This window comes from Sturnira hondurensis, unplaced genomic scaffold (genome assembly GCF_014824575.4).
Source record: "Sturnira hondurensis isolate 20B ecotype Veracruz unplaced genomic scaffold, ASM1482457v3 Scaffold0004998, whole genome shotgun sequence".
NCBI classification, from domain to species: Eukaryota; Metazoa; Chordata; class Mammalia; order Chiroptera; family Phyllostomidae; genus Sturnira; species Sturnira hondurensis.
In genome coordinates, this window is record NW_028077629.1 from 6,107,695 (window position 1) to 6,122,570 (window position 14,876).

Sequence of the window (14,876 nt, forward strand, 5' to 3'; positions counted from 1 at the left end):
TACAGGGGAGTCCCCAATAAAACTGTCAGCTGATTTCTCATAAGAAACTTTGCAGGCTAGAAGGGAATGGCAAGAAATGTTCAAAGTCATGAATAGCAGGCACCTATAGCCAGGACTGCTCTATCCAGCAAAGATATCACTTAGAATGTAAGGGCAGATAAAGAGCTGCTCAGACAATGTAGAGCTACAAGCATTCATCACCACCAAGTCATTATTATATGAAATGTTAAAGGGACTTATTTAAGAAAAGAAAATCAAAACTATGAACAATAAAATGGCAAAACTATCAATTGAACCTAAAAAAAACAAACTAAGCAAATGATAAGAACAGAGACAGACTCATGGAGGTGTGTGAGGAGGAATGGGTGAAGAGGATTAAGAAGTACAAATAGATAGTTACAGAATGGCCATGGGATGTAAAGTGCAGTAGAGGAAATGGAGAAGCCAAAGAACTTATATCCATGACTCATGGACATGAACAATGTATGTCAGGGTTGCCTGAGGGAGTGGAGGGTGCCAGGTGGAAGGTAAAGGGGGAAAAATCAGAATTGTAACAGCATAATCAATAAAATATAATTTAAAAAAATAAATATAAAATCAATTTACATTTAATTTCCTTTTAATTTTAAATACCAATATAAAATACCATGTGAGAATTGTATGATTATTCCCTTCAACTTATTCTTATATCTTCATTTGAAAACAATATACTAAGCCAAATTTTCAAAGCAATTCCCAAATCCAACCAAGCCAAGACTTATCTTTAAGAAGAGAAGAAATGCTATTAAAACAATTCATCCTCTGAACTATGCACATAACTTCTCCTACCAACTATAAGGAATGTTTAGCTGTGGTGCTATGATTTTTGAGGTGAGGAAGAAGTAAGAAAAATTACTTATAGGAGCATAAAAGATTGGACTGGATTAAAGTATATTTTAAATACAAAATCTTTTGTCTCTCTTTTAATATGCTAATTAAAACTAAGACAGTCTTTTAGCAGAAGGAAGCCCTAGGAATATGTCCACTTAAATATGTCCAAATATGAGGCATGTGTGCCTAACCCTGCACCTTTTAAACAGTGTTGCTTATTCATCCAACTTTCAATAAAATGAAGCCTTAGGTTGGTAGGTAAGTGCCCAGTAAAGAGAAATCAAACTATGCTGACAAAACAGTGGACCAATATACATATTAATATAAACTAAAACTATACTACTTTAAGTAAAACATAAAATTTCTAGCATCAGCATCTATTTCAGCCCCAAACTCAAAGACCAAAATAATAAAGAAGATGATGAATTTTCAATCTTTCTTGCACTGAAAGAGAATTTTTGGAGAGATTGTTCACCCAACTAGGGAAGGATATTTCCTTAATTTGACAGGAAAAGTCATGGTTGAGATTTCATAGAAAATGTTTAGAATGGTCTTTATAAATATAAAGTACCAAAAATTATTGAATAGACAAAACATTCTTTCCTCAGCAGGTAAATCAGGTGTGTTGCCTTTGTTTCAATAAAGATGCAGCCTGGCTCCACCTCGCCAGAGGGCTATGGCAGAAAACACAGAAGCACACAAAAATAATGGCGAGAACTGGACTTCTCTCAATTTAGGAGGTTTCACGAAGCCATTCACAACTTCTCTGTTAACTCAGAATAATTTCTCATGGGCATCCTCACCTCAGAAATAATCCCCATGTGCCCACTTACTTTGTTAACTCTAGCCTGAGAAATTCAAACTCACCTGATGTTTTGGTGTGCTTGCATTAGTTATAAAGTGAAAATACCTGAGTCATTCTTGGAATATTACACAGAAAAAACAAGGAATAACTTAAGGTTTGGGGTATGAATTTTATTTATCTAATATGTAAGATGTGTTTCATTCAACTGACCATAGTAAAAGCAGCCTAGAGTAGCCCTACTTGATATGTAATGTAAGCAAAACAAACAAATAACTCCTTACCAGTCAGTCCTTATTTCTTGTGTTTTACCAGCTCAGTTAAAATTTAAAATAGTCAAGGCCTCTAAAATCATTTCTACTTCCTCTGTCAAAGCCTCCTTGAAGAGTTATAATCATTCATATTGAAAGACAGATATTTATGAATACAAAGAATAACTTCGCCCAGCAATTTTATATATATACTAATAGTGAGAAAGTTTTAAGTTCTGATGTTTAATCAGTAGAATTTCAGGAGCCAAAATGTGGCAACAGTCGGCATCTGGAGGACATCAAACCCCACTGTCTATTATAACATTTTGTCTAATGCACTGCTGACCTGTGAAAATGGCTGGTGCAGCTCTTGGCATATGATGGATGCTATATAAATATGCTGATTTTTAAAAATTTTGTAATAGTACCTTCTAATCATGGACAAGCTATCTAATCCAAATATAATGGTAACTTTTAGTGCATTTCAAAAAGCCATAACTTGTATATAAGCTAAGCATCAAGAAAATATGACTTCTGAATATTATGTGTAATTAACTTCTCTCTACCAAGATTATCTTTTCTTATATAACTATTAAGCATATCTTCACTAAAATTCTATAATATTAGTTTGGCCTAAAATTCTGTATTTTTTCCATAAAACAAAAGGTACATTTTTCATTTTCACCAATAAATTTATTGATTTGGATATTCTGAGTATGTCAGCTGTCTTCCACTATTGGCTTCCAGTGGGTAGAGGCCAGGGGTGCTGCTAAATATCTTCCAATGCATGAGACAGCCCCACAGCAAAGAATTATTTGGCCAAATGTCAATAGTACCATGAAACTTCACAAACCACTTTTGACACATTCAAACATTCACAGCACCTTCTCCATGTACTGCACAAACTTTTTTTTAATGTTGCAGTTGCTTTATTTACCTTTCTTAAAATAATAAAGCATAATATGCCAAAATGTTGTGTATTTTCTTCCATCTTCAATATTAAAAATGGCTGCACAAAAATTCACAAATTTTGGTAAGTTGTTTTTTAATGCACACTGATATCACAGCTGTTACGATCCAACAAAAGTATTTTCAATGAAGTTAAAGGCAACTAAGCACTACTAGAGCCATTGTATGGGAGAAAAAAACATTAACAGACTTCTTGGCCATCCCAATACTTTGAGATTTCATGTATTCTATTTTCTGTTCCTCACCTGATGTCTAAACTATTTAAATTAAAAATTGATAACACAATTTACTACTTTCAAAATATTGATTTTTACTTTAAAGCATATAAAGTGGCATAAAATACTCATTTTATAAAAACCAATCCCTGATCATAAAAATTTAATTTAAAAATTATCCTCAACATTTAATAAAGCCAAATTATATTACAATCCATTTTACCAAATAACTAAATCAGCATATATTTATAGAGGTATTCTTCCATAATAAAATTAAGTCATAAAAGAAATATAAAATAAAGAGGATATTAAAAATTATTTCTATACATATATGGTACAAGGATAAATCTAAATTGCTTCTGATCGGTTACACTTCTTTGAAACAATACACATATCTATAATGATGAAGGCCAGCTCTAGCTGGTTCTTACAGATAGTCTTGGCAAACAGTCTGTTGCCTGGTAAATTAAAGTGATTCATCAATGTCGATGCTGTTGCAAATACACAAGATTGGCTAGCTGGCTAGCAGAGATGGATACAAAACACAAAAAAGGTGTCAGCTGTGTTGGATGCCTGCATTCTTTTTCAGACAGGATATACACTTCAGATATGTTGAAGTCTATTAAACCTGATTTCTGTTTTGCTATGTTGTCAAAATTTTTTATTAAAATCTTTCTAAGAATGATAGCTCCAGTCACAAAAAAACACACACAGCACCTTAAATATCCTTGTAGTTATCTGTATTTTTTTTCCCAAGGGTAAATAAAGAAAAAAATCTAAGCAAATATTCATGTGCTGGGGGAAAATGACACAGATGACAAAGTCAAAAAATGGGCAAAGATCATGGGAAACAAATACTAGAGAAGTTTTACATATTTTTCACAAGTGATAAAAACTCTTTTCCTTACTTATTCATCATTATGTTGCCCATTTCTCATATATCCATTTCCTCACTCCTAATTTACAGAACCAATTTGAAGACTCAGCTGTACAGTATTTAATGCAATAACTATTTGAATGTGGAGTATTTCTAAAGGGCTGTTTTCAGATACAAAAGTGACACTGACACAAATTCCATCCCCAACCTTGTCCCAAAGTAATTATGTTTCTCACAATCTGAAACTGAATAAAGTCTCATTTGCCATATGAAAGTAGCAGGGTTAAAAAAATCTCCACTTCTACTTCCACTGAATATCAAGGCATAATTTTTATTGAAAATAAGTTTAATATCATAGTTATATTTGGGATTTGGGTTCTGGTGAATGATCTAGACTGAGAATGTAGATATGAAGGTATTTATATGTTAAATAATTTGAATAATGAGAATATTACAGAAAATATAATTATCTCAAGATAGTTAATACTTAAGGAATGAATACCAGATGTCTGTTTACCAAGCATCTACAATTAGATATTCAATCTAAAAAAAGGAACAAACAATAAATAAATAACAAAATTGATCACTTCCTTCCAAATTAATTTCTCCTACTGTATTTCAAATCAGGTTTTTTAAGGCCCAAAACAGGAATTAGCCAAGATATTCCCCTTCTTTTCACCAATCCCCAACAATCAGTGATTGCATCCTATAGATTTTTCTTCCTAAATAGTTCATTTCTCCCCATCCCTATTTCTCCATGTCTAACTCATATTACCATCTATTTGCCTATAGTATTCAAATCAAGTCTAGCTTGTACCTGTCTGTGGTCTTGTTGACTCCCCTTCTTTGCCCGTATTAGTCATCAAAAGTGCCAACTTCAAGCCCTATTCTAAGCCTTTCAAGAACTTCTCTTAGCCTCCAGACAAATTCCAAACTCTTTCAGAGGCATAAAAAGCCAACCCACCCCATACCTTGCTAATGTAACCCCTTTCTCTATCACTAATACCAAACACATTTACAGACACTTTACATTCCAGGCATACTACTCAATTTTCATTTATTCAAAAATGTCAGGTTTTCTTTGTACCCTTACTTTTATTGGCATAATATGTGCCTCCATCTGGAGTTCCAACCCCACTTTCAGCCCATGCACAATGAACTACTCCTGAGCAATCACAATGCTGTGAGGTAATCACTTGCCCTTATTATGTAGCTAATTGCACATAAATAGATAATTAAAGCCAGATCTCCTCACAGTGTGTTTAATATTTTGTCTTATTTTTAAAACTTTTTTAAAATTTAGCAGCAGAAATCTCTATTACAAATGTAAAACTCTAATATGCCTCAAAGACGCTCTTACAATTTTGAGGTTGTATGATCTCAAAACACCTCCTTTCCTTGGAATCTCTTGGGCTATTTCAAAAGCACTAAAAACTTGATAATAAGAGAGTATGAACTCCACTGTAAGTAGAAATCCTTATACTCCTTTCTTATATTATACCTTAGTTCTCAGAAGAAGGAATTTATAGCAACATTTCTGGCTTCTAGAGAAGTGCTTCCAAAATTCAGCGCACAAACAAATCACTGATGATAGAAAGGAATTCTTGTGAGAAGCACATTCTCGATCATACCTCTAAATTTAGTAGTTAGTAGTTAGGAAAATCTGATGTATTTTACTGTACAAACCTACTTCTAAAATGTGCATTTGCTAATCAAGCTCACAAAACGTTAATTCTGAAAAAGTGGGCATGCACAAGTATTGCTGCATATTTTTAAAAGGAGATCAACTGTTTTTCCTGAAGTTCCAGAAAGTCTGCTCATATTGTTACCTGTACAATGACAGCTTACTCACTCATCAGAGTTGCTGTTATGCTTCAAGCAGAAGGTAACTATTGATGATTTCTTGTAAGCAATCTTGTAAGCAAGTAGGTCAAGAAGATCCTTTTCCCAGTCAGTATGTTTAAGAAATATATACTGTACCTTGATGAGAGGACTTGAATAAATGCTTACCCAAGTGAAAGACTCTTTGAAAATGCTTTAAATAGAAAATATTTTATAGCTAGCTTTGTAAAGTAGGGCTACAATGTAATCTTATATTGTTAATGACAATGCCTAGCTAAGTATTACATTTTGACCTATTTCTCAGGAACAGTGCACATGAAATTTTATAAACTCATATCTGATCATTTTTAAACAATCCGTTTCTTCGACATAATTCTATTAATCCAGAAGAAATAATATAAAAAGAAAAATATAGCACTTAAAACATTAATTCAAAACATGTTTCTTTAAAATTAATAAGGTTTTTAAACTGGAATCCCTACTCATCTCTCTCCCTTTAATAATAAACCTGCCAAAAAATTAAATATCTATGCAATCAAACATAAATGAAAACCAAACAAGCATGCTCTATCAGAAGGTATAACAACAGAACGAAATGTAGCATTCCTAGGACATCACACCTACTATAATCTTCAGGATTCTCTGTGAGAAGATGCACAGAAAGTAAAGAATGCCTCTATCCTCTCTGTACCTCCCAGTTTCTTCACTTACAAAGTTAGGAAAATGTTCTAAAGACTCTCTCTCTAGAGTCTCTAGAGTCAATTATCTCATGTCTACATGATAGTTCACATACCAGGGTTTACTTCACCCAAGACTGAGTTAGTAAGAACTCTGATGGTGTCTTTGCTACTCACCAACTCCACAGACTCGGCCAGATCTTCCAAGGTAATGCCTTTTTTTAGAAAATACACCTGCTTTCCATTGCTTTGTAATGACCTACCAACCACAAAGCTAGATGCTATTAAAAGAACAGGAAAATACACAATTCATTTATTTTTGTCAAAAATATGTATTGATCACTCTGCTGATTTTAGACTCACAGGATTTACCCTCTAGTGTATCCCTGGGAGCTCTCCAGCAATCTTGTTTGTCCATCCCTCTCCAGCTCACCTACACTGTCTGTTCATAGCTTTTCCTCTCCCCTAAAACCTTCAATACCCTCTCCTACACCCTCACTCTCAGATTTGTTTATCACAGACTTTTGTCAGAGAAATGGATGATCTTTATACTGCTAAGACTGCTATTGAATTCATCTCTCATATTATGTCAGGCCTATCAGCAGCACTTGTAAGACTTGACTAATCAAACCTGCCTGACTCACCTCTTTCTTTCCTTAACTTTAGGTACAACATACTCCTAGTTCCCCTGTTCCCTCCTTGGTTTCCATTCCCAGTCTACTCACTAGTTCTTCCGCATCACTGCCACAGTCTCCTAATGGGCACACCCCTTAGTTCTTGGATCTCTCCTCTTTCTTTTTTATATTCAATTACAGTTTACATTCAATATCATTTTGTATTAGTTCCATGTGTACCGCTTCCCCAGGAGATCTCACCTGAATCCACATCCCAAACGCCAGCTACATACTGTATACTGCCAGATCTGTATTTCCAACCCAGACCTGAAATCCAGACTCAAATATCCTTCAGCCCACTCAACATTTCCACCTCACTGTCTAACAGACATCCCACTCAACATTTCCACCTCACTGTCCAATAGACATCCCAATAAGGTGTCTAATAGACACCTTAACATGTCCCAAATTAAACACCTGGTTTTCCTCAAATACCTGCTCAACCCACAAACTTCTCCATACCAGCAAATGACAATTCCATCTCTGCTGCCCAGCCTCTAAACCAGTCATCCCTGAGGTCCCTTTCTCTCACACCTCACATCAAGTCTTTAGCAATTCATAATGTTCTCCAGTTCCATCCATTATGTTGAGTGAAATAAGCCAGGCGGTGAAAGACAAATACCATATGATCTCACCTTTAACAGGAATCTAAACAACAAAACAAACAAGCAAGCAAAATACAACCAATGACACTCAAATATGGAACAGGCTGACAGGGTCCAGAGAGGAGAGGGGTGAGAGTCATAGGGGAAAAGGGGAGGGACTCACATGAACAAGTATAAAGGACACATGGACAATAATTAAGGTGGGGGGTGGAAATGGGAGGGAAGTGGGGAGCACTGGGCAGCGCAGGGCAGGGAATATAAAACAAAACTGTACTTGAATAAGAATTAAAAAATAAAATAAAATAAAATTTGCTTTGAGTTTCTCAATTAAACATTTTCAAATTATTTAAATGAGGATAATTAACATTTATTAAACTCTTACCGCAACCGGGTGTTTTAAAAAAAGTCTTTAGCAATTCAATAGGATTCCACTGCCACTGCTACGCCCTCATAAAAGCCACCGCCTGCATTCTGCTGGTTAGTCTGCTACTGGGGTAGCCCCAACACTGAAGACAGACTGCACCTGTTAAATATAATCTCACTCATCTTTAAAATCACTCATAACCTTTCCTGTATCATACAGAATAAAAGCCAGGTTCTTTACAAAGCCATTCATTCATAATCTCATTTCCCCCATACATATGTTGGGCCTCATCTCTCAGGAGCCCACTCTGCTACAGACATTCTCCTCTTTGTCCAACTAAAACAGGCCAAGTCCTCTCCTGCCAAGAGGACCCTCACTTGATATTCTCTTTGACCAAAACATTCTTTCCACAGGTCTGCTCCCAAATATCTCTGCCTAAAAGTTCCGTTTCAAAAAGACCTTCCCTGAACATCTTATGTGAAAATACAACTGCTATTGCATGCCCATTTCCCATTATGCCACTTTAATTTTCTCTTAGCATTTGTTACTGTCAGACATACTAGATATTCACTGTCCTTTGGAGTTAAAAATTCAAAACTGTCCAAAATTATTAAATCAGATATGAATATTTTTATAAATAATCATTTAATATAATTATTTAAGATGGTTTATTCAGGGTTGAAATTTTTTCACATTGTTTTTGTGTTCCTATAAAACTTTATAAAGTCAATCCTCCAAATGCATTTGTTACATGAGGTCTCTACCCTTTCTGAGTGATGTGACATTAACAAAAGCAAACTTGATGTACACAAAATGGAAACATAATATGCTTCAACATGGAATTATCAACATTTTTATATTCAGTAGTAATACAAATATTTTCAAATGAAAATGCTGTATTAGGCACTCAAATGCATCAGTTTCCATCAATAAATACAACTAATTTGTATACTGACATATCTGACAACCAAAAGAAATACAGCTTCTCTTTCAGTAATCTTCGAAATTTGGGCTCTTTGAAGTAGCTACTTAGGAATTCAAAATAAAAATATCTTATGGTAATTTAAAAATCTCTGCACTATATATAAGATACTTTGATTAGGGTCTTATAGACAAATCAGAGTCTCCAGAAGAAAGTACCAAATTTGATGATACAACTTAAAATTTTTCTACTTAATAGTAGAAAGCAGGTACTTAATGAAAGCTGTATTCAAACAAAAATGGGCTCATGACATTGCAGCAGTTAGGGCTGAGGAAAACTCCCTCATGCCCACCCCCACACCCCACCTGCAAGAAGCACGTTTGTACACTTCTTACATCAACATTAAGAACACATTTCAAACTTCTGGTCCTTGCACAACACAGAAAAAATTACAACTACATCTCAAAACAAGTAACACCCAGAATGATCAGAAAATTGAATTCTATAGAAGTCCAACAACCAAGGATTTAAAGAAGCCACATTCATCCAGATAGGTGCCTTTTCTACAATATGCCACACTGCTAAGACAAAGAGTCAACTCAGCTCTACCTAATACACATAAACAAACACAGGGAGACTGTCAAACTGAGGAGACAAAGAAATAGGGCCCCAATGAAAGAACAGAACAAAACCCCAGAAAAAGAACTAAATGAAATGGATATAAAGAACTTATCAGATGCAGAGTTTGAAACAGGTAATCAGGATGCTCAAAGCACTCACTGAGTACAGCAACAACATAAAGGAAGAAATGAAGGTTAAACTAAGTGAAATAAAGAAAAATCTACAGGGAACTCAGTGGAGGGGTCGAAGCCAGGATTCAAATCAACAATTTAAAAAATAAAGAAGAAATAAGCATTCAACCAGAGCAGCAAGAAGACAACAGAATTCAAAATAACAAGGATAGTATAGGGAACCTCCAGGAAAATTCCAACACACCAACATCTGAATCATAGGAATGCCAGAAGGAGAAGAGGAAGATTAAGAAAATGAAAACTTATTTGAAAAAAAATGAAAGAAAATTTCCCTAATATGGCAAAGGAAATAAGTCCAGGGAGCACAGAGAGTAAAGGTAAAAGGTAAAAAGGTAAAGGTAAAAAGGTAAAAAAAGGTAAAGGACATAAAATTAGTAAAGTTGCTTTGGTAGAGCTCAGATCATTAAATTTAGCAGAGAAGTGATATTCGAATCCCATTGACACTGTGAACAAAAACATTTGGTTTTATATAAACAATATTTCCTGACAAGTCCAGGGAGCACAGAGAGTCCCAAACAAGTTGGACCCAAAAAGGGCAATGCCAAGACACATCATAATTAAAATGCCAAATGTTAAAGATAAAGAGAGAATCTTAAAAGCAGCAAGAGAAAAGCAGAGAGTCACTTACAAAGGAGTTCCCATAATACTATCAGCTGATTTCCCCAAAGAAACTTTGCAGGCAAGAAGGGGCTGGCAAAAAGCATTCAAAGTGATGAAAAGCAATGACCTACAACCTAGATTACTCTACCTGGCAAAGCTATCATTTAGAATCAAAGGGCAGAGAAGGTGCTTCCCAGACAAGATAAATCTACAGGAGTCAATCATCACCAGGCCATTATTACACAAAATGTTAAAGGGACTTATGTAAGAAGAGAAGATCAAAACTATGAACATTAAAATGGCAACAAATTCACAACTATCAACAACTGCATGTAAAAAAACAAACTAAGCAAACAACTGGAACAGGAACAGAATCATAGGTACAGAGATCATCTGAAGGGTTATCAACTGAGAGGGGAAAGGGTGAAATGGGGAAAAAGGTGTATGGATTAAGAAGGGTAATTGGTAGGCACAAAATAGACAGGGGGATATTAAGAACAGTATAGGAAATGGAGAAGCCAAAGAATTTATATGTCTGACCCATGGACATGAACTAAGGGAGGGGTTTATTGGAGGGGGGAGATTGCTGGAGGGAAAGGGAATACGAAGCAGAGGGGAGCAAAGGGGATAAAATTGGGACAACTGTAATAGTATAATCAATAAAATATATTTTAAAAAAAGAAACGGAGTGACATCTGCTTGATGCCTGCATTTAAACTGGGTGGCATCCCACCAAGGTATACTAGGTAAACTACTAGAAGGAGTCTGTCTCACTAAAGAAGTACTTTGTGTTTCCGGCTACTTTTAAGATTATTTGATACTTTTTTCATTTCGACTTCTTTCCATTCTATCTACAGATATGCTCAAAACACTCTTGAATTCCTTTAAGGAAAGAAAAGCAAAAAACAAAACACAATGAATTTACTTGATTATTTTATTTCTCTCAAAAATTTATCAGTAAACTTTGTAGAATATATTTCTGATTCTATTTCTATCCCTATCTAATGTTATTCAATAACTCTCAATCACCTTTATAATAAAGATTCTGAGTAATCTATCGTGACTGATTACATTTCCTAAGATGGCTATAAGAACACTCCCATCCCTCCATGTCTTCTTCAGTGTGATTTTGCAACTTTTCTCATTTAGAAGCAGAGTCAATTCTTGCATCTGGGCTGGCCTTCGTGGGTTTTTTTTCATACACAATAGAATATAAGAGATCCCTATAGAGATCTCATAGCATAGGAGCTCCTTGAGCACCACCCAAGAATCTCACTTTAAATGTAAATACACCAGTTTGGTAACCATTTTCCTTCCCTGGAATTGTAGTGCAAGCATATGATGCTGGAATGGCGCTGAACCAGCCATGACTTGACTGCAAAAAGCATCAGCAACAAAGAGATAACTCTTACAGATGCTTAAAAGTACAGGAGCAATTTGAGAAACTCACAAATTTCTAGATTGGAGAACAGAAGACAGAATTGAAGAAATGCTTATGTTGTAGCACAAGGAGATGTGAGATGCTCTATTCTTTCCAGGAGTCATTTAAAAGGATTCTTCAATGAGGTTTGATCCCAAGGATGTATGAAAAATTACTAAATTCCTAGCCATTTTCATATTGTTTTGCAAAATAAAATATCTATGAAACTGAATTTTTTTAATACTTAGTGGATCACTAAGGAAAATATAAAATGTTGAACATGTGAGAATACACCCAGGACAATTTAAGTTTAAAAAATACATCTCTCCTATAAGATAATATAATTATCACATGCTAATTAAATCATATATAAAAACATACTTGTGAAAAACAGCTTTTAACAGTAATCTATAACAAAATTAAAAATCAAAGTAAAATATTTCAGTTCTAGAATATAATATTTAAATAATTATGTTTATTTAGCCCCTTAATCTATAAAAATAAAACTTGGAAAACTATGCCACTGTTAATAAATACATGTATACATTTCTCATTACTAATGAAGATCATGAAAGATTCTGAAAGGTTTGTTTAAGTATCGTTTATATAAAACCAAATGTTTTTGTTCACAGTGTCAATGGGATTTGAATATCACTTCTCTGCTAAATTTAATGATCTGAGCTCCACCAAAGCAACTTTACTAATTTTATATCCTTTACCTTTTGACCATTAACTGAAGTTTAATATAAATAATGTAATGTTTTAAATAATAATTTCAAATATTCTACATTCATCAAAAATACTGCCTAACAAAATCAAACAATCACTGAAAGTTTTGACACGTTACTTAATTTTATTAGCAATGATAGTGGAATTCCTGACACTGTATACAGAAAACACTTACAAGCAATGCAGATCAAGACAACTGTTTAAACCTTACAATTCAAGTTTAAGAAACAACATACTATGCACACTCCATTCTACAGCATTAATTTTCTATTATTTTATAGAGTTTTCAAAGGTAAATTCTCTGAAATAACTGATTTTTTAATTATTTTATTTTTATTGAAATATTGGGGTGATACTGGTTATAGGTCTCAGGTGCACAATCTTATGATACATCATCTGTACAGTGTCCAAGTCTCCTGTCAGTCACCCTTTATCACCCCTTTACCCTCTTCTTCCTCCTTCCCACCCCCCTTTCCTTCTGGTATTCACCATACTGTTCTGTGTTTATGAATTCTTTTGAAATGATGTAAATAGAAAAGACCAATAGCACAGACCATTTGCTTGCAGGTGCAGTTCAAAGAAGGCAAGGGTAAATGGTTGCTCAATTTCCTTCTTTTTATCACAAGACCTTTCCCCTACATACCATATTTTTTAGACCGTAAGACACACCTAGGTTTTAGAGGAGGAAAAAAGGGGGAAATTTTCTGAAGCAAAAAATGTAGTAAAGTATTTAATAACTTAAATAGCATAATATTTCACCAATGTAAATGTAAACAGAACTCAACAGCTGCATTAACAACCACTATTCCTCCCAAATTTGGGCAGGGGCAATGTGCATCTTATAGTCCAAAATGTAGTGTAACTGTTTCTGGGGCTACTGGAAACAGAATTCAAAGAGAGCCTGGAAGAGCAAAGAGGAGATTCCCCTGGTTAGCAGTTCACAGGAAGTCTAATTTTTTACTATATTACTATTAGGGCATAGAAAAACTGCAAGATACTGACAAAGAAAGGCTACAGTAATTTTAATACCAGACAAACTGATTAGGAGAAATTGCAATTATGCATAGTACTGCCCCATACACACATGGAATGAGATGGGTCTACTGGTTTTTACTCAATATTTACAGGGGGAAAATAAAATATGTTAGGCCTTTAACAACAATAACTAAGTATTAATTCTTAATCTGGTTAAAACAAGACTACACTAAACCTTGTGACAAAATAATTAGACAAACAAACACAATGGACTTAATTATTCAGAGAAATTTTGTTTGGGGAAGAAGTTCTACGAATTCAATCTGGACCAATCTGGACCAAAATAAAGGAAAAACTGAAATTCAAAGTTCAATAGCATTATTCTTAAATATCTTTAGAACTGTCTTAGCTCCCACTGATTAGATCCAGAGGAAGCCAGTATTGTATGTACTCTGAGCTGGGTTTTCCACTAAAGGCTTGGGGTGTGTGTGTGTGTGTGTGTGTGTGTGTGTGTGTGTGAGAGACGGACCCCTCAGGTAATGAGAACATACGCAGTTCAAAGACAAGCATGGCTACACTTCTGTTCCATGCAAGAGACCCGGCTGTGGTCAGTCTGCTGGCTCTCCTACTTACCCTTAGAGCAAGATGTTGTTGGAGTCCGCCCTTCCCCACCTGCCCCATTCTGCTGTTTGTTGCTGGACCCTGGCTTTAGTTACCCAGATCCCTATCTATGCCAGTACTGCAGAGAAGGATGCTTCAAAGGTAAACCCACTCCTTTGTGCTAGGTTTGACTCTGGCAGCCCCTCACTTGAGTTTCCATGACCAGAACACTTAGTGTTCATTCATCTCTGTAACCAAACAGCTATCTGTTTCAGTGGATCATCCACTGTAGCTTCTTTATAGTGAAGGGAGGCAACTGGGAATAGAAGACTCTCTCCAAATGGTCACTGTAATGGGCCCATGTCTTATGACAGGTAGGCCTCTGGGCATCTCCTGGAAGGACAAAAATAAGAAGACCTGAAACTGATATTTTCACTTATTTTCAATGCAGAGCCTAACAAAAGCAATACATAAGAAACAGAGTGTGCAGGGTGGAGGGGAATGAAGGGGGGGAAATGGGATAACTGTAATGGCATAATCAATAAAATATATTTAAAAAATAAAAAAGAAAGAAAAATCAACTACTTTGAAATAAACAATTAAATAAATATTTAAAGCATAGTCACATGGCTAATTATTTTATCTCCTGTATCTACTAAAGAACATAGAAAT

The 14,876-nt window shown here is 34.9% G+C and overlaps 1 protein-coding gene and 1 pseudogene across 2 annotated transcripts in view; both read right to left on the reverse strand.

Annotated features, from left to right (window-relative positions):
- Window positions 1-14,876, reverse strand: part of CCSER1 (coiled-coil serine rich protein 1) — a 698,243-nt gene that overhangs the window by 618,468 nt on the left and 64,899 nt on the right. The gene's annotated exons all lie outside the window — the stretch shown is intronic.
- The window catches only part of LOC118987096 (coilin-like), a 71,114-nt pseudogene that overhangs the window by 20,053 nt on the left and 36,185 nt on the right, over window positions 1-14,876 (reverse strand).